Source organism: Talpa europaea (assembly GCF_964194135.1).
Source record: "Talpa europaea genome assembly, chromosome: 5".
In the NCBI taxonomy this organism is placed as follows: domain Eukaryota; kingdom Metazoa; phylum Chordata; class Mammalia; order Eulipotyphla; family Talpidae; genus Talpa; species Talpa europaea.
Genome location: NC_140071.1, coordinates 37,949,587 through 37,973,199, shown reverse-complemented (window position 1 = coordinate 37,973,199; position 23,613 = coordinate 37,949,587).

Sequence of the window (23,613 nt, the reverse complement as noted above, 5' to 3'; positions counted from 1 at the left end):
AATCAGGACAATTGAGAGCTAGAAGTCCCTCTTACCAGCAACAGTTACATTCTTGGTGTCTCATGTCTCACTGTTTCTGGCTATCTAAACTAATTTGGAACTTAGGTTTATCAGATCAGTTCTCACAGTAAAACCTGTTGTGCTGCTTTCTGAGTTCAAATCCTCATCTTAATTACCTAATATATTCTTTGTTTAACTATTGTTGACACTTTATTTTTTATTTTTTATTTTTTTTTTTTTATAAATTTTATTGTTATATTCCCCATACAATTGCAGCCCCCCATTCTGACCCCAATCCCTCCCCTCCCGCCCCCGCCCCCCTAAAAGTGTCTCTGGTTCATAGTTTTTTGTTGATTTTGATTTTCACTTTCTTATAGTTATTCATTTTCCTGGTCCCTTATTTAAGTTTTCTAGATTCCTGCTATGAGTGAGACCATCCGGTATTTTTCTTTTTCTTTTTGGCTTATTTCGCTGAGCATGATCCCTTCCAGCGCCATCCATGTTGCAGCAAATTGCATGTGTTTATCTTTTTTGAATGCTGAGTAATATTCCATGGTATATATGTACCACATCTTCTTGATCCAGTCATCTATTTTTGGGCATTTGGGTTGTTTCCAAAGCTTAGCTATTGTAAACAGTGCTGCTATAAACATAGGGGTGCAGGTGTTCTTTGGAATTGATGTTTCTGTGTCCTTTGGGTAAATACCTAGGAGTGGAATTGCTGGGTCATATGGAAGCTCTATGTTTAGTAGGTCCAGAAATCTCCACACAGCTTTCCACAGTGGTTGGACCAGTTTGCACTCCCACCAACAGTGCAGAAGAGTTCCTTTTTCTCCACACCCTCGCCAACATTTGTTGTTGCTAGTTTTTTTAATATGTGCCATTCTCACTGGTGTAAGATGGTATCTCATGGTAGTTTTGATTTGCATTTCCCTGATGACAAGTGATGTTGAACATTTTTTCATATGCCTGTTGGCCATTTGCATTTCCTCTTCAGAGAAGTTTCTTTTAAGCTCTTCTGCCCATTTTTTGACTGGATTATTTTCTTTGTTGTTGTTGAGTCTCATCAGCTCTTTGCAGATTTTTGTGATCAGTCCTTTATCATTAGTGTTGGGTGCAAAAATGTTCTCCCAGTTGGTGGGGTTTCTCTTTGTTTTTGTTATTGTCTCTTTTGCTGTGCAAAAGCTCTTTAATTTGATATAGTCCCAGCTGTTTATCTTTGCCTTCACTATCACAGCTTTGGGTGATGTGTCTGTAAAGATGTCTTTGATGTGCAAATCACGTAGTGTTTCGCCTATATTTCCTTCTATATATTTTATGGTTTCAGGTCTTATGTCTAGTTCTTTAATCCATTTTGAGTTGATTTTTGTGTATGGTGTGAGGTGGTGGTCAAGCTTCATTCTTTTGCATGTAGCGACCCAGTTTTCCCAGCACCATTTATTGAACAAACTTTCTTTGCTCCAATGCATAGTCTTTGCTCCTTTGTCAAAGATTAGTTGACCATAAACCTGTGGGTTTATTTCTGGATTTTCTATTCGATTCCATTGGTCTGTATGTCTGTTCTTGTTCCAATACCATGCGGTTTTGATGATTATGGCTTTGTAGTATAGTTTGAAGTCTGGGAGTCTGATGCCTCCATTCCCTTCTTTTTTTTTCAGGAGAGCTTTGGCTATTCGGGGTTTTTTGTGATTCCATATGAATTTCATCAATAATTGTTCTATTTCTTTGAAGAATGACATTGAAATTTTGATTGGAATAGCATTGAATCTGTATATTGCTTTTGGAAGGATGGCCATTTTAATAATGTTTATTCTTCCAATCCATGAGCAGGGGATGTCTCTCCATTTCTTTGTGTCTTCTTCTATTTCTTTTAACAGTGTTTTATAGTTTTCTTTGTATAGGTCCTTTACCTCTTTTGTTAGATTTATTCCCAAATATTTGATTTTTTTTGTTTCAATAACAAAAGGGATGGTCTTTTTGATTTCTTCTTCTTCAGATTTATTGTTTGTGTATAGGAAGGCTACTGACTTTTGCGTGTTGATTTTGTATCCTGCCACTTTACTGAACTGATTGATGAGTTGAATTAGCTTTTCTGTGGAGTTTTTGGGGTTCTCTATGTATAATATCATATCGTCTGCAAATAGTGATAGTTTGACTTCTTCTTTTCCTATTTGGATTCCTTGGATGTCTTTCTCTTGTCTTATTGCCCTGGCTAGGACTTCCAGTATTATATTGAAAAGCAATGGTGAGAGTGGACATCCTTGTCTTGTTCCAGATCTTAATGGAATAGCTTTCAGCTTTTCACCATTGAGAATGATACTGGCTGTTGGCTTGTCATAGATGGCCTTTATGATGTTGAGGTATGTTCCTTGTATCCCAAGAACTTCAAGGGCTTTTATCATGAATGGGTGTTGCACGTTGTCGAAAGCTTTCTCAGCATCTATTGATATTATCATATGGTTTTTATATTTCTTTTTGTTGATGTGTTGGATAACGTTGATTGATTTTCGGATGTTAAACCATCCTTGTGCCCCTGGAATGAATCCAACTTGGTCGTGGTGAATTATCTTATGGATACATTGTTGGATTCTGATAGCTAAAATTTTATTGAGGATTTTTGCATCAGTGTTCATTAGGGAGATTGGCCTGTAGTTTTCCTTTTTTGTGTTGTCCTTGTTCGGTTTTGGTATTAGTGTAATGTTGGCTTCATAGAACGTGTTTGGTATTGTCCCTTCCTTCTCAATTTTTTGGAAGAGTTTGTGAAGGATAGGCACTAATTCTTCTCTGAATGTTTGGTAGAATTCATTTGTAAATCCATCAGGTCCTGGGCTTTTGTTTTTGGGGAGGTTTTTGATTACCATTTCAATTTCGCTAATTGTAATTGGTCTGTTTAGGTGTTCTATTTCTTCTTTATCTAGCTTTGGGTGATTGTAGAGTTGTAGGAATTTGTCCATCTCCTCTAGATTGTTAAACTTGTTTCCATATAACTGTTCATAGTAGTTACTGATTATTCTTTTGATTTCTGCTGTGTCCGTTGTGATTTCTCCTCTTTCATTGATGATCCTGTTTATTTGTGCTTTCTCCCTTTTTTCCTTTGTGAGCCTGGCTAGGGGTTTGTCTATTTTATTGATTTTTTCAAAGAACCAGCTCTTGGTTTCATTGATCTTTTGGATTGTTTTTTTAGTTTCAATTTCATTTATTTCTGCTTTGGTTTTTATTATTTCTTTTCTTCTACTGGTTTTGGGGTTTTTTTGTTGTTCTTTTTCTAGATCTTTGAGCTTCGAGATTAGGTTGTTTCTTTGCGTTCTTTCTTGTTTCTTGATGTGAGCTTCTATTGCTATATATTTTCCTCTTATTACTGCTTTTGCTGCATCCCATACATTTAGGATATTGGTGTCCTCCTTGTCGTTCAATTCAAAAAATTTTTTAATTTCTTCTTTGATCTCCTCATTAGTCCAATGGTCTTCCAGTAGTGTGGTTTTTAATCTCCATGAGGTAGGAAAGTTCCTTGCCTTCTTTTTATGGTTTATTTCTAGTTTGATGCCTTCATGGTCAGAAAAGATGGTTGATATGATTTCAATCTTGGTGTATCTGTTGATGTTTGTCTTGTGCCCCAGTATGTGATCGATCCTGGAGAATGATCCGTGTGCGCTTGAGAAAAATGTGTACTCCATTTTTTGGGGGTTTAGTGTTCTATAGATGTCTGTTAAGCCCAATTGCTCTAGGTCTTTATTTAGAGCTTTGGTTTCTTTACTTATTTTTTGTCTTGTTGATCTATCCATTGTTGATAGTGGTGTGTTGAAGTCTCCCACTACGTATGTGTTTTCTCTGATGTCTGTTTTCAGAGAGGACAACAGTTGTCTGATATATTTTGGTGCTCCTTCGTTTGGTGAGTATATGTTAATGAGTGTTATTTCTTCTTGAAGTATTGTCCCCTTGATCATAATGTAGTGACCATTGGGGTCTCTTTTTATCTTTTTGAGTTTGAAATCTGTTTTATCTGATATAAGTATAGCTGTTCCTGCTTTCTTTTTTGGTCCATTTGCTTGTAGGATTGTTTTCCATCCTTTAACTTTGAGCCTATTTTTATCTTTTGTAGCTAAATGTGTTTCCTGGAGACAGCAAAAGGTTGGGTTTTGTTTCTTAATCCAGGCTGCAACTCTGTGTGTTTTTATTGAAGAGTTTAGTCCATTTACATTTAGAGTTAATATTGATATGTTAACATCTGTATTTGCCATTGTGTTTGTCTTTCCTTTGATTTTATTTATTTATTCTTTTAATAACTTTTTTTTTTTTTTGGCCTTCTTTCATTGTTATTCGTCGCTCTGAGGTTCTGGCTTTAGGACTCCTTGTAGTATTTTTTGGAGTGGGGGTTTAGTTGCAATGAAATTCCGGAGTTTCTGTTTGTCTGGGAAGGTCCATATTCTTTCTTCAAAGAGGAAGGAGAGCTTTGCGGGATAGAGTATTCTTGGTTGGCATCTGTTTTCTTGGAGTCTGTTGACTATGTCCCTCCACTCTCTCCTTGCCCGTAGTGTTTCTTCGGAGAAGTCTGATGTCAGCCTGATTGGTTTTCCTTTGAATGTTATCTGTTTCTTCCCTCTTGCCAGCTTCATTATTTTTTCCTTGTCCTGGATTCTTGGGAGCTTTACTATTATGTGTCTTGCTGTATTTTTCCTTTCGTCGTGGAAGTTTGGTGTTCTTCTTGCTTCTTGTATATCAATTTTCAGCTCCTTCTTCACATTTGGGAAGTTCTCTTCAATTATCTCTTTGAATATTTTCTCTGTTCCTACATCTCTCTCCTCTCCTTCTGGTATTCCTATAACTCTTATATTTCCTTTCCTCATGGAGTCAGATAGTTCCCGAAGTCTTTCTTCGTTCTTTTTCCTTCGTACTTCTCTTTCCTTTTCTGTTTTGGTTCTTTTTATTTCTGTGTCTTCAAGATTACTTATTCGTTCTTCCATTTCATCTATTCTGCTTTCATTGCTTTTCCCAGAATTCTTTAGTTCTTCCATTAATTCTTTGATCTCCTGCATTTCTTTTACTTCCCTCTTTAGGGACTCAATTTTTTTCTTCTGACCATTGTTTTCCCTCTCTAGGGACTCAATTGCATTCTTCTGATCGTTGATTATTTTTCCCTTATCATTGTTTTCCTTTATGACTTCTGTCAGTTTTTTAATCACGGCAATTTTAAATTCTCTTTCTGGAAGGCTCAGAAATTCTTCCAAGTTATTGTCGTTGCAATCTGGGGGCTGGCTTTCTTTTTGTGGTGTGCTTTTTCTCTGGAGAGTTGCTAGGTTGCGTGTGGTTCTTCTCCTCCCTACTGTCTGTTTTCTAATTTGCCGTATGCGTTGGGACACTGTGTTGTTGGGACTTGCCGGCATCTTGGGTGGGCTTCTCTGTTCCCCTCTGGTTCTTCCAGGAGTCATCTGTCAGTTTCAAGCAGCCTTTACTGGAGAAAGGTCCCTGTTCTAAAATGCCGATGTGGGGACACACTCCCCTGTGCGCCTGGTCTGCCCCGGCGGTGGGTTCCTGCTTCCCTCTGGGCTTGGACTGCAGGCCAGAGGGGGTCTGGTGTGGGCGAACTTCCCCCGCTCACCTCTGGCTCCTGAGGAAGCCTTCTGCAGGTAGTCTTTACTGAAGAAATGTCCCTGTTCTAAAATGGTGATGTGGGACACACTCCCTGCGCTTCTGGTCTCAGGCACACTCTTCTGCGCGCCTGGTCTGCCCCGGCTGTGGGTGCTCGCTCTCCCTGTGGGCTCAGACTACTTGTTCAGAAGGGGCCCGGTGTGGGCTAACTCCCCAGCTGGCCACTAGCTCCTTCAGTAGCCTGTGCTGGGGTCAAGTCGCTAGGTGGCACCAGAGATCTCTCCTAGAGCCCTTGGGGAGCTGATTTTCCACCCCGTGGGACAGGGAGCAGAGCGGGGATGGTAGGGTACACCTCAACAGCTTTGGGGTGCTGTGTCTGCCTTGTGCCCCACCGTCGTGGGGAACCCACGCCCCTAATTTCGTGCCCCGGGTCTCAGTTCCAAAGCCCTCAGTTCCAGGACGCGGGCTGTAGCCCAGATCAGTGGCGCGGGAATGGCGCCTTTTGAATCCCGCTCCCCTGCCTGGGCGCCTTGTTCCTGCTCACTCAGGGAGGGCCTCCGCCCGGGTCTCAGTTCCAAAGCCCTCAGTTCCAGGACGCGGGCTGTAGCCCAGATCAGTGGCGCGGGAATGGCGCCTTTTGAATCCCGCTCCCCTGCCTGGGCGCCTTGTTCCTGCTCACTCAGGGAGGGCCTCCGCCGTCTCCCCGCAAGCCTAGGTCGCAGGCACAGGGGCCTGGGCAGCTGCAATCCGAGCGCCGCTTTCGCGCAAGCTTACCGGGCGGCCGGGGCTGTGTGCTGGTGCTGGTCTCCTCCTGGTGGGCGGGGCTCTCTTTTTAATGGCGCGTGGAGCTCACCTCCGCGGCGGATCCTGCAGGGTTCGCCTCAGCTCCCGTTCACGGGGTGTGGTGGCTGAAATAGTTCCTTTCCACTCACAGTCCCGCTTGCTGCATCCGTTTTTCTTGTTGGGCGTTTTGGTTTGTTGTTTCCCTGGTCTCTGCCGGTCGGAGAGTGCCGCCTCTGTGGGCGGGGGAGGGGAGCAGGGTTCTGCGCTTCCCTCCCTTCTGGTCCTCTTTTATGGCCACTTTCTTCTTCGGGCAGTTTGCTGGAGTCGTCCGTTTATCTTCCGTGTCCCAGTTCTCACTGGGACCTGCCGCTTTTCCTCCCTATTAACTTTTTTTAATGGGAGATCTTACTCGCAGCGTCTCCTCGCCGCCATGTTGCTCCGCCCCTTCCGACACTTTATTTTTTAGTTAGCACTATTATTTGTCATGCTATAGACCATATGCTGGAGATATAATGATCAAAAATAAATAAATACATAAAATTGAAACCTAGGCATGATTCATATCCCCATAATTTTCTAAGTGGTATAGGAAATAACAATAAGCCAAATAAACACACAAACACAAGCAAATTTACAACTAAGATTATTATTGAAAATTAAGGCTCATAATGTTACAAGATCATGAAATGACTGGATGTCAACTGACTTGGGATCAAGGAAGAGCTCTATGAAAATGGTGCATATAAACTCAGATCTAAAGGTAAATGCTAACTAGATAATTCCTTTTGAGTTGCAGGGTAGGAAGAAATGGAAGTGCAGAATGTTCCAAACACAATAGCATATTCAAAGATCCTGTGACAGGAGGAACAAGGTATATTGACAGAATGGACAGTGAACTGATGATAGGGGCTAGTGAGAAAGCGAAGGGCACCATACCTAGTTTAGAAATCTGCACTTACACACAGCATATGCTACATGCAAACACTGTGTGATTAAAAACTATGTGACTAAATATGTGGGGTTTTTTTTTTTGGTTTTTTTTTTAATTTATTTTTATTTATTTATTTATACAAGCACTGGGTACAGTCAGAAGCGTGGGAGAGTGAGAGAATTCACCAGAGCCAGAGCGGGGAGCAGAGCAGGCAGAAGGACCGAAGTACACTGCTGAGGGAAGCAGCAGGCGGCAGGAGAGGTCTGCGCGCCATGTGGGACCCTCCTCCGGTGGCCGGGAAGCAGCCTGGGAATCAAACCGGCGCTGCAGAGGCTGCGGGCAGCCTTGCAACCCAGTGCTCAACCGCTGCGCCACCAGGGAGGCCAAATATGTGGGGTTTTTTTAACTAAAACTCTTGTTTTGAACTGAGAGTCCGTCCCCTAAAGAAGTTTCAGGCTTTGGGCCTCCCCGGTGACACAGCAGTTGAGCTCTGGGTTGCGAAGCTACCCGCAGCCTCTGCAGCACCGGTTCGATCCCCGGCTGCTCCCCGGCCACCAGAGGAGGGTCCCACATGGCGCGCAGACCTCTCCTGCCGCCCGCTGCTCCCCTCAGCAGTGTACTTCGGTCCTTCTGCCTGCCCTGTTCCCCGCTCTGGCTCTGGTGAATTCTCTCACCCTCCCGCGCTTCTGACTGTACCCAGCGCTTGTATAAATAAAATAAATAAATCTTTAAAAAAAAAGTTTCAGGCTTTGACACCATCAGAAAGTGCTAGACATTGAGTTCATCAGAAAAACAGAATGTTTTCAATGACCCAGAAAAATAGGATGTACCTGGGTCAAGATGACAAAGGAAGCAACAATAAACTCTGGGGACCTGATGAAGACCAAGGCACCAACCATGATTGGCTGTTGTGGGAGGTTTGCTTATGATTAACTGTCTTTCTTTAGTTCACAAGAAAAAGGCCAGCTTGAGATGAAATGTCAGAATGGGTTTGGGGGTAAAATATTCCCATTCTCTCAGATCGTTGTCTTTTTGACAATAAAGTATACATTGTAGATTAAATTCCTGTCTCTGTTCAATTGGCTTATGGCAGCAACAAGCTGCCCGACCCTGGCATTTTCCATTTACGCTACCATAATGATGACCAAAAATGCTCAGAAGTAAGCTGGAATACACAGCAAGTCAAGGTCAGGGGTATCTGAATCAATGGAATTATAAATCACCTGGTCCATTGTGAGGATTAAAGAAATTAAATGAGAAAATCCTAGGAAAGCTCATAGTACAGTGTCTTGCACAATATAAGAGCACTTGTGAGTGTTCTCCGCTACTATTACCATCCTTTGGCATTACTATGCTTACTGCCCATGCTTTAATTATTTTCCTATACCCTGTTACTACACCAGGTGAGATTTGGCTGTTATTGTTCCTCACTGCAGTAGCCTCCTTCAAATCCATTCTCCACACTGAGTCACCCCCTTTCCACATGAAAGTATTTCTGTCTCTGGTTAGTTGTGATGATACTTTATTTAGTCATTCACCAGATTGAAGTCTTTTTTTATAGTAGAAGGCTTTCTTCACCTTTCCTCAAGAAGCTTAGATACTTTATTTAGCAGTTCTTTCCAACACATGGCTGATAATTAGCACATGGTGAACACTCAATAAATGGGTGGAGAGAAAACCAGGTGAAGCGCAATCATTCTTATTAACTGGGAACAATTGACTGGAAAACTTCTAGAACAACCTTGTCCAAAGCATGACAGTTGAGACCATTTGCTTTGCTTATAATACTTATTTTCTAGTTATTGAAAAGTATATTCAGTACAGAAAATTTGGAAAAAAAATACTAAAAAGCAAGTAGAAATCAGCTGTAACCACACATGAAAGCTTTATTAATATTCTGATATTTCTTACAGTCTGTTTTGGTATATGTGTCTATGTATGAATATGTTCACTTTATTAATGGCTTTATTGAATTGTAATTCACACATGATACAATTCACCCAGCTAAAGAATATAATTCATGTTATTTTAGTATTTTCACAGGGTAGTGTAACCATCATCACAATCTCAGCTTAGACATGTTTCTCCTTCCCCAAAGAAACCCCGTATAGTTAAATTAGCCATTCCTCCCTATTTCCTTCAATTGCAAGCCCCAGGCAACCACTAATCTATATTCTGTTTTTATTGATTTGCCTATTATGGGCATCTTTTATAAATGGAATTACATGACATGTAGTTTTTGTGACATGCTTCTTACTCAGCATAATGTTTTCAAAGTCCATTGATGTACCATGTGTCTGTATTTCATTTCTTTTTATAGTCAAATAATATTTCATTGTGTGGGTACACTATATTTTATTGATCATTTGATGGACATTTGTGCTGTTTCCACTTTTTGGCAATGTCTTAAGAATAGTCTGCTATGAACATTTATGTATAAGTTTTGTGTGGGTTTTTGTTTTCATTTCTCTTGGAGTAGAACACTATGTTTAACATTGTGAGTAATTGCTGAACTGTGTTTAGTCACTGTACCATTTTAAATTCTCTACAGCAACACATGAAGGTTCCATTTCTTCTGTATGTTTTAAATCAAGACCCTAGTAAACCTAGTTTCATGCCCTACTTTACAAACTCCATGCATATTTCTCTCTCTAAAAGAATTACTTTTAATGTCTGTTTAGTCCACTTGGACTATCATAGCAAAATATTGGATTGGATGACTTGAATGACAGAAATGTATTTTATCACAGTTCTGGAAGCAGAAAAGTCTGGGATCAAGGTTCTGGCAGGATTCAGTTTCTTCCTGCCTTGTGAATGGCCACGTTTTTTTACTCTCTTCTCACATGGACTTTCCTTAGAGTAAGTGCAAAAAAGAAAAAAAGAAAAATGGTCTCTTTCCCCCTCTTTTAAAAATCTTCTACACCTATCAAATCAGAACCCTAGTCTTATGATCTCATTCAACTTTTATTACCTCTTTATACACTCTGCCTCCAAATAAAGTCACTTTGGGAGTTAAATCTTCAACATATGAATTTGGGGGTGGAGGTACACAATTCAGTGCATGGCAACAGCTAAAAAATAGTCCATTGAAAAATTCTATATGAAAATAAAGCTCCAGGAACAAGACACTAAAGTTGAGAAACTTTTTCCTTAAAATATATTATTTGCAAATTTCCTTTAAAATTCATTTTGTTGTGTTAGCTACATACCCTTCACGTCCAAGTGTGGATAAAAGTGTCTTTCTGAAATTTCTCACCTGCATCTACTTGCAATCTGGAAGAACAGACTTCACACTCTTTCAAAAGATATTTAAATTTTCTGTGTAGCTCAACTGTTGTCTCTAACTCCATTTCTATGCTAGAGAAAATGATGCCTTTTACGCCATTGAGAGCCTGTAGAAACTAGAAAGTTTTCATTTTAACTGATGAAGGAAAAGAGGTCATCCTAGAGTTAGCCTTATTGAAAGCTTCTACTAAGCAGAAAAACTTTAAAATTCCAAAGAAAACTAATTGGAACCCTGAAGCAGATGGGAAAAGAAGAAATTTCCGAACACCTCCGTGACCTCATTATAAGCATAATGAAGAAGGCAACTATGGAGTTAATTAGAATACAGGCAAGAAAAAGATTAAATGAGAGTACAAAAACAACAAAATGTAACTCAGAGAAAGGGAGGCATTCAGCAAGAAATAGAATATGCTGATCTCTGCAAAACTATTCAGAATTGAGGGAGATGGGAGCTAGAATCAAACAAAAGGAATACAAACCAGGTGGCCACTGAGGATGAAAAGTCTGTAGAAAACACAAAGAACAGGCACCTGGGAAGGAATTACCAGATATCTGCATCGGGCAGAAAATATAGGCCGGGGAGCCAGAGGAATTTAGCTGGTTACACAAGAGGACCGGTTCTCCGTCGGCAGTTCTATCGTGTGCCTGTGTAGGTTATGAACAAAACCTAAGGGTTTTCTAATAGTCACAAAACAGAGAAGAGGGCAAATTTGCCCTTCGCCACTTCAGACTAGCTTCAACTGTTGATAACTTTACCACTTTGTAACCTAAGGAACATAATTCTACCTACTATGTACAGAGACTGAAAATGGCCTCTAAAAATCAATAATTATTTTCACAAGCAATATTTGTCTTTCAGATATAGGCTGCAAATAGTAAATTTCAAAACATATTTATATAACAGCTTTATTGGATACACAACTTGTCTATTTGTCTGTGGTTCACACTGGTTTGGAGAGCAACAAGACAGACAATTTCATTACTCCAAAATTCACTGCATAAGTTTGTAGTGAAAAGTACCATGTTTTCTGGTCCAAACATAATTATGCTACTTGTATAGACTGGTGGTTCAAACTATAGGGACTAAGTGGAGAAAGGATCAGGAAATTACTCGGTTGATACATGCCAATGGTTAGCTAGTTCAACTCAAAATCTCATTTCTGAATTATAGAGATGGGCTAGCAATAATAAGCACACACACTAGAATTTTTTATGTATTTTCTTTATTTATATTTAAAATAATCCATGTTCATATGGTGTGGCTTAATTGAACATGAAACCATAAAATATGATTTGCCATGTATCACTTTAATACCACAATGGTGTTAAATTTTGGGCTCCAGATTCTGATTCATGCACTCCCTGGGGATGTCTCTGAGCTGGCATCAAATTGAAATGACCACTCTTTCTGTAGTCATACAGCTCTTGAATCAAGAATGTAAGATTTCTTCTAGCACATAATCATTACATGAATAATGTAGACGGCACATTTCTCACACATACCAAATCTTTAAATCCCTCAAGAGCCATATTAAATTACAAAGGTAAATAAAATGTTAATGGGGCAAACTTCAGTTATAGTGTTATGGAAATTTTGAAATAATAAAAAAAGGAGAGAAGGGTCAAATTATTTTGAAAGTGATTTTGGGGAGTTTGAATCCAAATGAGAAGGTAGTATCTTGTCAGAACTTATTTAAGAATCTGTACTATGACAGCTTGCATCATTTACCCTCCTCACAACAATTATTTCCTACCAATAGGTCACTCCTAGGAAGCCTTTATTTTTTTATTAACCATGGTCTTTCTAGTTCACTAATCACTTTAACCACCCTATCTCACACAGTTCCAATTATCTGCCAGGACAGTGCCAAAACCTAAAATTCTTAACTATTCTCCTCCATTTCTTCTGCCTTGAAACTGTAGAGCATTTCTAAAAGATGTGAGGTAACACATTGACTGGCTTCTACAAGCTCCTACCATGTGCCTTTTGCCCAATTGTTTTTAACTTCCAAGTTTGCCATCAGTGAATAAACAACAGCAGTGCCCATTTGTTCACTTGGCAGTCATTCCAACCCCATCTGCTTATAACCTCTCCCCCGGCCTTCATTGTGATGATTTCTGTTTGTAATAACCTTAGCGATTCCTTCTCTTGCCTGGTCACTTAGATATGAACTGTATATTGAACTGTAGTTATTTGTACACAGTTTTGTTTTTTGATGACACACAGTGCAAAATGAAACTCTGTTTACTCCTTGAGGATAGGTCTTAGTCACTTTCATTCCCACACACAAAAATACAATAGCAACCAGGGAAACTTACTTTGTCTTTTATCATCTACCGAAAGTTCCTGCCTCACCAGGTGCTCCTTCTTGGTTCTTTCCAAATGGGGATCAGCTTTCAACATTTTTCAACCTTCCTCATATCTCCACACTGTTTGATAATCTTATTTTCAATTCCTGATTTAATTTTGTTTCCTTTTGTGTTCTTCCCACCACCTAGCAGTCTCCAAAAAGGCATCAACACTTCCATCCCCCTCATTTGCAGTTGTCAGACTACTTTATCATTAGTCCAAAGACATTCAATAATATTAATACTCTTTTGAACATCCCAGGGCCAACTACCACTTTCTCAAGACCTGAGTTTGAAAATGCCAAAACTCACACTCAACGGTAGTTTTATAACTCTTGAGGCCACTCAGGATCCTTGCAAATACGGCAGAAACTAGGTGATCTGCAAAGCTAAGCCTCCCGTCTGGAAATCTGCTAGTTACATTAGTTTTATCATAAAGCTATGTGGAAAAACTTAATAAAGAAAGTGGTATGAAATATCAAAGACACAAAGGAAGATAAAAGGTTACTGCTATCAAAGTGAGCTTAAGAGGCTTCTGGAAAACATTTCTAAATGCTCATCAAAGAAAGTGTGAAAGCCAGCCTTGGAAAGCATCAGAGTGTTAGGGTGTAATCTCCATAAAAAGGGGACGCTCCATGTTTCCAGCCCCAGGAAGGATGAAGCTGAGAGGCAAGGAGACACAGAGGGGTGACTTGGAAGAGGAGACTTGGAGGAGGCACATAGAGCAGAGAGACATGTGAAGAAGTCCTGCTTGTTTCTTAGCTTTGGATTTGTACCAGGGATTTGGGGGACATGGAAGGAGACACACAGAGTCAGGACATGTAGAGACACTTGGAAGAGACATGGGTGAGAGACCCGTGGGAGGCTGACAATGGAAGCTGTCAGCTTGATTTATATTTTCATTTTGCTCTTTTCATCCAGTACTTGCCTGGTCCATTCTGCCCCTTTTCTATGGTTTCCTGCCATAAGGTGCCTTAAACGTGTGGCAAGATTTTCGACATCAGCAGCCCTGTTTTGGGCCAACCCTGTTTGATTGGGCATTTACCCATGAGGGGATGGGTAACTTTGGATGTTTCATTGGGAAACTATTATCCTTTCTTCTCTTCTCTATGCACACTATCCCATTAAAGTTCTTTCACACTTAAGAGTATGCTTTGTCTCTATGTGGTGGATGGCAGAACCCATATAGAGAATACAAGTTCAGGGGTCTCAGGATACCCCTCAGTCTGAATGCTAATAAGAGTAGATAAGCAGCAGTGAGCAGAACCTGTGTACTAGGGTGTCCAGGTTGATAGAGCATAGTAGGAGCAAAGGCATACCTCTTCTTAGATAGAGCTCAGAACTGGACAACAGCTACACAGTAGGATGACAAGGGTAGAATGGATGGGACTGGAACTGAACACCAAGGCCTCTTCTCCCACAGCAGAGAGGAAGAAGGGAAATATAAACACATTATTAACAATCAGTACTCCTCTTTTAAAATAAAACTAGAATTCCTTTGTTATAGATTGGCAAATGCTCTTAGACAACTCATTCTCATCTTATTTTAAATTGGAATTATATGCATGGATCAAGCATGTTGCATATTATATATGAAAGTTTCCTGGGCACAGTGATAAGTCAGGGGAAGGCATATGGTACATATAATAATAATAACAATAATAATAATGATAAATATTTTATCATGTTGTATGATAATGAATAGTATACATGTAGTGATTTATAATTACTATAATACTATAATACTATAAATACTATAAATACTATAATAATGAGGACTGTATAATATATGGTATAATATAACACTCAGTACTATATTATGATATTTGTCTCCAAATTTTCACAACTTAGGTCCTAAGTTATAGTCCTCCTGTCTCTGATTGGATCATTAAAAGTATTTTCCCTTCCACCCAGTAAAGGTCTCCCTTTGTGGTTGTTCTTTTCACTATTGCATAAAAAAAACAGTCCTATTGCCACTGATAGTATTGCTGATTTTTGCTTCTCTCACCCTATCATTACCTGAGGATCAGTGTTCAATGACAACATCCTGCTCACATATTTCACCTTCTCCCAGAGCTTTTCTAATACAACCAAGGTACTATTGCAGTGTTTCCTGAATGTGGCCAGGTAAACTTCAGTTCACATTTTCAGCTATCAAAAACTATGCAAAAATCAATTAAACAGAGGAAAGGGGCCTGCCCATTCTATCTTCCCCAGAGGGCTTTAACAACAAAAAGCAGGTTGCATTTTAAGCAACTTCAATTATGTTCCTAGGTAATAGATCACAAAGGAAGGAAATTTTGATTAAGGTTGATGAAAAAGTCAAAAAAACTAGCTTGCAGAGGTACTGTCAGGTTCAAATTCAGTGAAAGACAGACGAGTATACGGAAAAAAAAAAATGGTGACGTACAGAAAGGGGCAAAAGAGGAACGGAAGGAAAAAGAAAAAGTATTACTTCTTTGAAAATGATGTGATACCACCATTACGTAAATCACCTTTACAAAACAAGTGTGTTTAGAAACTGACCACTGCCTAGTTATCCCTAGATAACCACATACCTCGATGGCTTATTTCATTCCCACAGCTGTCACTTTCCTCTGCGACATGGTGATCTAAGTTGTAAACTAATAGATAGTGTAAGTTTACCTAAACACGGTGATATAAGTTGTAAACTAATAGATAGTGTAAGTTTACCTAAACACCATGTAAGCTTTTAGTCATGTAGAAATACTTAGTGTTCTCCTCTTTCAAGGCCATAGCACTTAATCAAACCTGGGTTTCTAAGGAAAACCAGTTTTAACCAAGTGTTAAAGCTTACAGTGTCAGCGCACTTCACAATGGGAAGTAATGCAATTATGATTTTTAAAATTATTTTACAATCCTGTTTCTGAGACTAGAGAATATCATCTCAGTTCTGCAAAGTGTTTATAGTATATACATAAACATACACTATATCTCTTTTGAAATATTAATGCTTAATAATTTTAAATACTAAGTATGGATTAATTTTAATATAACATAGTTCTTTCATTAATTTAATAATTATTCTTCAGTAAATTCTTGTTTCTGTTCTAAACAACTCAGTGCCACGTAAGTGAAATTTAAACAGAAATAGAGCTAGATCAGGCAGTATGATGTAATTAGAAAGCACTGGTCTCATAGGGATATAATATTAAAGTCACTGAAAGAGTTAATATAACTTCCCAAAAATACTAAACCAGAGAACATAGGAAAGCAGTGAAAAAACTGGTTCAATATGATATTGATTTGTGGAATTCTTGAGTTAGAGCAAGAGTTCCCCCACTTAGTCTACAGATCCAATCTAGGCACTCTTAGAACCAATATCCATAGTTCAGACAGAATTCACCAGAGATCTAGCAGTATAACCTTTAACCAAACTAATTCCAAAATGATTTAGATACAGGTCCACAAACAATGTCACCAGTACAAAATTAGACACCAGCCTTTCCCACAATGTCCATCTTGCTGTGAAATGTCCAGATATACTCCAGCAGTCAGATAAATAACAAATGGCATTGAATAAAAGCAAATCAAAGATAACATTCTGAATCAATTTCTTTCCCTAATATAGTGCCAGAGATTTAAAGCAAATGTTTTAATTCTGCATTTCCTCTGGCCGATCTCATTCTAGCATTAAAACAGTGCCTCCTACAATTTTGTCACTCCCACCTGCCACTACTAATGTTGTAGTTGTGTAGGCATAACCCATGTGCATTTAGGTCCAAATTTAAAATATTCTGGAAGTTAGTGTTCCTTTCCAATGTACTTTTCTATACACAAACAGGAAGAAGTCACGTCTATACAAAATCTGTATCTCTCAGGACATTTTGTCTTAAGCATTTTCCTCACACTTTCTAATGCTCATAAAACTGCTTTGTCAAATAATAGAGGTTAAATTCTTAAACAAAAGTAGAGAATTATAAATAAAGAAAGAAAATGGCAAAAATAGCTCTTTGCTCCAAATTAATACATTTCTTATTATATTCCATCAGTATAGTTACAGCTTAAAAGATATAAAGGGAATGTCCAAAGCAGTCAAGTAAGCAATAAATATTATCTGAAAATGAAGCATACTTTATTAGTTATTTAGAAATTTCCATTTTTTTAGCTAATAAAGTGAATAATTCAAATATTACATTTAAAGCTGAATCATAAATCCATCAAAGGGCTTATTTTCCCTAAATCCCAACTTCCAAAACATATGGAAATTGCCTTAAGGTAGAGAAAGTTGTTGCCTTTATCATACTGTGCATCTAAATTCCCAAGATGATTGATTTAACGAGGTTTGCACATTAGAAGCCTTTTCCATTGTTGCAATAAGGAAATCACAAAAAAGATTAATGCCCTCCACATGGTGCCACTGTATTAAAATGTCTTTGAAATGTCTTCACTCCAGGAGCACTTCCTACCCATGCCAGTGCTTAGTAAAGTTGGTTTCAGTGTAAAGAATTTATTATGGCCACTGAAGCTGTTGTGCTAGAAATAAATATCTGCAACAGGTTTACTTTCAAAAAGACATATAAACCAGAAATTTCCAAGCAAAATTTGATATCATAGCTTGGTACAAGGACAGCACCTCTCCCAGTTGCTTGCAAGTGAGGTCACTCGCAGGTCTGTCTTACTATCTAGGATCTTGTCACAGCACCACAGTGTTAGCAAATGGGAAGCAAAGTCATGCCCCCTCCTATCATTTGAAAAGCTTCTCACCCTCAGAGCCTTACCAGTGTTTTCTCTAAAGTCACAGAATGTTTTCTTGCCCGTACTTACCCTCTCTTCACAGACACAGGAGAAACAAAAACATTTCAACGCACTCTTACAAATTGCTGAAATGGTGACATATACCTGAGCCTGTCTGTACTCATATCACTATGATTATATAAAAGAGTTGACTTGGGCCTCCCTGGGGCGCAGCGGTTGAGCGCTGGGTTGCGAAGCTGCCCGCAGCCCCTGCAGAGCCGGTTGGATCCCCCAGCCTCCGGAGGAGGGTCCCACATGGCGCGCAGACCTCTGCTGCTGCCCGCTGCTCCCCTCAGCAGTGTACTTCGGTCCTTCTGCCTGCTCTGCTCCCCGCTCTGGCTCTGGTGAATTCTCTCACCCTCCTGCGCTTCTGACAGTACCCAGTGCTTGTATAAATAAATAAATAAAAATAAATAAATCTTTAAAAAATAAATAAATAAACTTTAAAAATAAATAAAAATAAATAAAAGAGTTGACTTCAGAGAAGAATTAATTTTTTAAAAACCTGGCTAATCCTCATATAACATACAATCAATCATCCCACTAATAATATTAACTGGGCACCAATCATATACCTGGTATTGTGCTAAATGCTGGGATATAAACATGAAACAATTTATGAAACAAAAAAAAATGCATTCTTGTTTCATTACCATGCAGCATCAAAACAAGTTACAAATTTTAAAAGATCGCATTGAAAAGCAACAGAACTGTGGCTGACAGATACCCAAACGTGCTTGGCATAAAATGACTATTGTTGGCACATAGCAAATATTAAACCAACAAGAATGGAAGCAAAAAGGTTCCATCTATCAGTCCAATCTTACTCCCTGGGATTATGTATTCTTTGCCTTTACACATTTATTCACAGTTTCTTTGCCTTTACTCATGTTCCTCTGGTCTGTAATGTTTTGTCTCCTCTTCATCCATTTAAGAGATACTCTCTTTAAAGACCCAACTAAAATCCTACTTGCGCTGGCAACTCCAAACACCATTAATATCCCACTTTTGTAAACTTTTACTGTTTTCCTCATTTTTACCTCACACTTTAGCAAATATTGTCCTATATGGCTTGCTATTGTCTCTCCTTGGTTAATGTTATAATCCTAGCTAGTTTGCAAGCTTCCTGAGATTAGGAAACAATTATTCTATAACTTTTACTTCCTCACAACACTTATTATAGAAATGAAAATTTAGCATCTTGTACATCCCTTGCTTTTGGTTATTTTCACTTAATAAATACTTGACAATTTGATTTGTTCTAGAATGGCCAATTACCAAAAGGTTGCATGAGATTATTAAAAAGTTGTAAAATGCAGAATGGAAATATGTATTTATTCAATTCTTTAAAGTGGAAAATGAAAAGTCATCAAAATATACAGAAAACAGACACTGAGATATAAATAATAAATGATAAATGTTTGATTAAGACATTAGCTTCAAACAGTAAAGAATAGAAACACAAGACAATCCACAAACATAATAGGGTTAAACAGCCTCTTTACCTTACTCCAAAAATTCTAGTATTGCTTCCTGGGCATCCCCCTCACCCCCACCCTTGTACTGCTAAGTTAAGATTTACTCAGAAGATCTGAGATCTATTCAAAAGATCTAGGCTGTGGAACAAAGAAGCAGAACCCAGCTAAGTTAAGATTTACTCAGAAGATCTGAGATCTACTCAATAGATCACTAGGCTGTGGAACAAAGAAGCAGAACCCAGGATATTGGGTTATTAGAAAGATTAACTGAGTTCTTTTTTTTTTTAAAGATTTTATTTATTCATTTATACAAGCACTGGGTACAGTCAAAAGCACGGGAAGGTGAGAGAATTCGCCAGAGCCAGAGCGGGGAGCAGAGCAGGCTGAGGGACCGCAGTACACTGCTGAGGGGAGCAGCGGGCGGCAGGAGAGGTCTGTGCACCATGTGGGACCCTCGCCAGCGGCCGGGATGGAACTGGCGCTGCAGAGGCTGCGGGAAGCTTCGCAGCCCAAGCGCTCAACCACTGCGCCACCAGGGGAGGCCCAAGATTAACTGAGTTCTTAGTCTAGCATTTACTCTCAGCAAATAGAGTAAATATAATCATATTATTGTCAATAACAGACTTCAAATTTTTGTTAATTATTTTGAAGGAAGTGAAACTTATTCCCATTTGAAAATGTTTCTTCTTAGAAATTAATAGGCAAGCATTAAAAACTGGATGCTATCAGCAGAGATATCTATGCCAGAGACTAATACAGCATGCTGGTAGCACAAAGAGAAGCCAAGTGATCCTGGCACAGACTGGACTTTCTATATTTCCTCTCTCTACTTTTTGCATTTCATACATTCCCCCCATTTTTGATTATTTCTTCCAGTATTCTTGAAATCTTCCAAGTCCTATCTTATCCCTTCCCTCTTGTTCTATATTTTCATGAGTTCACTTTCATTCATTCTGTTGTCTACATATATTGAATGGACAGATGAAAATAAAATTTATTGACCCTCTCTCATGTATGTAACAAACTGAACCATGTGAAATTGTCATTTTGCAGATAAAATTCATATGCACAAAATGCAGAGCATGTTTATAACAGTTTGCCTACCTACAAATATTATAAATAGCTTCTAATGCTTTATTGTTTGGAATTTATGAGAAGTTAAGGTAAATTCCCTTTAGTAACACTGAAATCATGTTGAAATTTCAATTTGGTTTTGAATAACCTACAGCTTCCTTGCACTTAGCCAAGATATGACTGCAATTTGTAAGCCAAAAGCTTTTTCCAAAAATGAGCCATAAACATGAATGAGAGAGTGTGGATACACAGTTAGTTCTTTGGTTGCAAGCAATAGAAACCTATGTTGATATCTAAGCACAAAAAGTATTTTTTTAATCTTTTTTTTTTCCAGATTTATTTATTTATACAAGAACCGGGGTACAGGCCAGATGTACAGGAGGGTGAGAGGATTCACCAGATACAGAGCAGGGAACAGAACAGGCAGACTGATTGAAATACAGTGCTGAGGGGAGCAGTAGCCGAGAAAGGAGAGGTCTGCCGTGCCATGTGGGTCTCTCCCCGGCCAGCCGGGATCGAACCTGCATTGCAGAGGCTGTGGACAGCTTCACAGTGCTGTGCTCAACTGCCTGCACCACCAGAGAGGCCCAGCATAAAAAGTATTTTAATGAAAGAGAGGGGATAGTTCATAAAATTTTTAAAAATCTGAAAAATTAGATATTGGGAAAATAAAATGTGGCCAACCATGAGATCGCAAGAGCTGGAATTATATTTTTTTTTTAATATAGACATTTTGTTTTAATGGCACACCATTATTTTACATCCTTTGTTCATTTTTTCATTATGTAGCTTCCTTCCCTTAGGTGTGGTCATCGTAAGAGCTGGAATTAATGTTTAGAATCCTTAGGAAGATCTCAATATCAAAACTCCATTTATTAAATTTAGAGGCTTTAATTTAGTTTTAGTGTTAAGGTAGTTTTAAGTTCATGAAAAATTGAGCAAAAGGTACAGAAATGTTCCCTGTCCCCCTGCTCCTGCATATGCATAGTCTTCCACATCATAAGTATCCCCCCACCAAAGTGGTGCATTGGTTATAACTGATGAACCTACACTGACACATCATTATTACCCAGAGTCCAAAGCTTATTCAGGGTTCACTCTTGGTGTACATTCTATGTACAGATGTTTAATGACTTGGATTTGTCATTGTAATATCATGCAGCTACATATCATTGCCCTAAAATTTGTGCTCTGCCTATTCATTCATCTATTTCCTAATCCCTAGAAACCACTGATATTCTTACTGTCCCCAGAGTTTGCCTTTCTTAGACTGTAATATAGTTGGAACTATAAAATATTTGACCTAAAAGTCATCTGAACAAAATGGGAATAATATTTTCGCCTTACCAAGTTGAGTTGCTGTGTAAGTTATAAGTATAGAGTGCCTAGAACATAATTTGGGATAGAAAAATGCAGAATAAAAAGTATCTAGCTATTACTCTCCCAACTATCTAGGCAAAACCACTATTAATTCTACCATTATTGTTATACCTAACTCTTTCAGCTTGGACTATGGTCTTGGTTTTTCTCCAAACTATAATTTTTGCCTCATCTCTCAGAAAACCAACATAGGACACTACTCTTAGTGGAAACTAATTTTCTCCCTGCCCACATATTGGTCCCATGGTCATTCTCAGTCTGATGTCTATGACTTTAAATATGTGAGCAGGGCCTCCCCTGGTGGCGCAGTGGTTGAGCGCTGGGCTGCGAAGCTGCCCACAGCCTCTGCAGTGCTGGTTCAATCCCTAGCCACAGGCGAGGGTCCCACATGTGCGACAGACCTCTCCTGCCATGCCGACTGCTCCCCTCAGCAGTGTATTTCGTCAGTCTGCCTGTGCTGTTCCCCACTCTGGCTCTGGTGAATTCTCCCACCCTCCCGCGCTTCTGACTGTACCCAGTGCTCATATAAATAAATAAATAAATAAATAAATAAATAAATCGTTAATAAATAAATAAATATGTGAGCAAACCAATCTGACCCTAGGCATTCAAGATATCACTCTCATGCTGTATAGAAAGAATATCACAATAATTAGAAGGATATCAATTTAATAGTGAAACCACCAGTCCTTGTGGCTAGAATATAACTAACTCAGGATAAAACCCTATATTCTGTAGTATATTCTATACTATACTAAAATTATCTTTCATTTATCCTTCAATGCTTAAACCTCACTTGGAGTCCTCATATATGAACAAGTTGCCTTGGGCAACAAATATTCAGTGGTACTCAGAATGGTCCCCAGGTAAGGTGTCAGGTCATACAATCATAAAGCAATGAAGCAGAGAAAACTAACACATTGAGGCAATTTTGCCACTAAGAATTGCAATTGATTTGACTAAGATGTAAAAATAATGATTCAAAGAAACCAAACAGATTTAGCCCCTATGGGAAACAGTATGGATGTTTCTCAAAATATTAAAATTAGTTCTACCATTCAATCCAGAAATTCTATTCCTAGGTATCTACTGGAAGAAAGCAAAATCCCTAATTTGAAGGGACATGTGCACTCCTATGTTCATTAAAGCACTATTTACAACAGCCAAGTTATGGAACCAACTGAAATACGTAAAGACATATGAATAGATTAAGAATCTATTCAATCGAATGCTACATAGCTATTTAAGAAAAAAAGATGAACTCTTCACATTTACAACAACAATGGATGGAAATGGAAGGGATAATGCTAAGCAAAATAAGTCAGAAAGAGAAGGACAAATACTGGACGGTTTTACTTATATTAGGGATATAGAAAGACTAAAAAATAGGTCAGATAAAGTCAAGGCAACAACAAACCCTAAAAATCTGACTGTAGAATTGAGCCTAGCAAAGGAGTAAGGAGGGAGCAGATAAAAATTGGAGTGTGCCCAATCAATTATGGTGGAGGAATATGGGTGCCTCTGTGGTGGGTGTAGTATGTAACAGATACCTGAAGGATGTGATCCTATAACTCCAAATCATGTACAGTTTTATAAGCCAATGTTATCTCAATAAATAAATAAAAACTTAAAAGAAACTAAAGAGTACTTAGACTATAAATAAATGGATAAGATTTATTCTAGTACATTCTGTTAACTAGTTAATGGTCAAAAGTAAGGAGGTGACAATCACAAGCATAAAAAAATAATGTACTATTTTGCATTGTAGTTACCAATCCACTAAAATTTCTGTCTTGTCATTACTAAGAGCATCCAAATTTATTCAAACATAAGTTGACCATGTTCTTTCCAAAAAATGGCTTTACTCAACCCCAAGAAATTAAGTTTATTTGGTTGAAGACAGTCATGATAATTTTATCTCACTTAAAGTGTTTGATTTAGGGACAGACATGAGTAACAAACCTGACCAATAAGAACTTAGGGGAAACA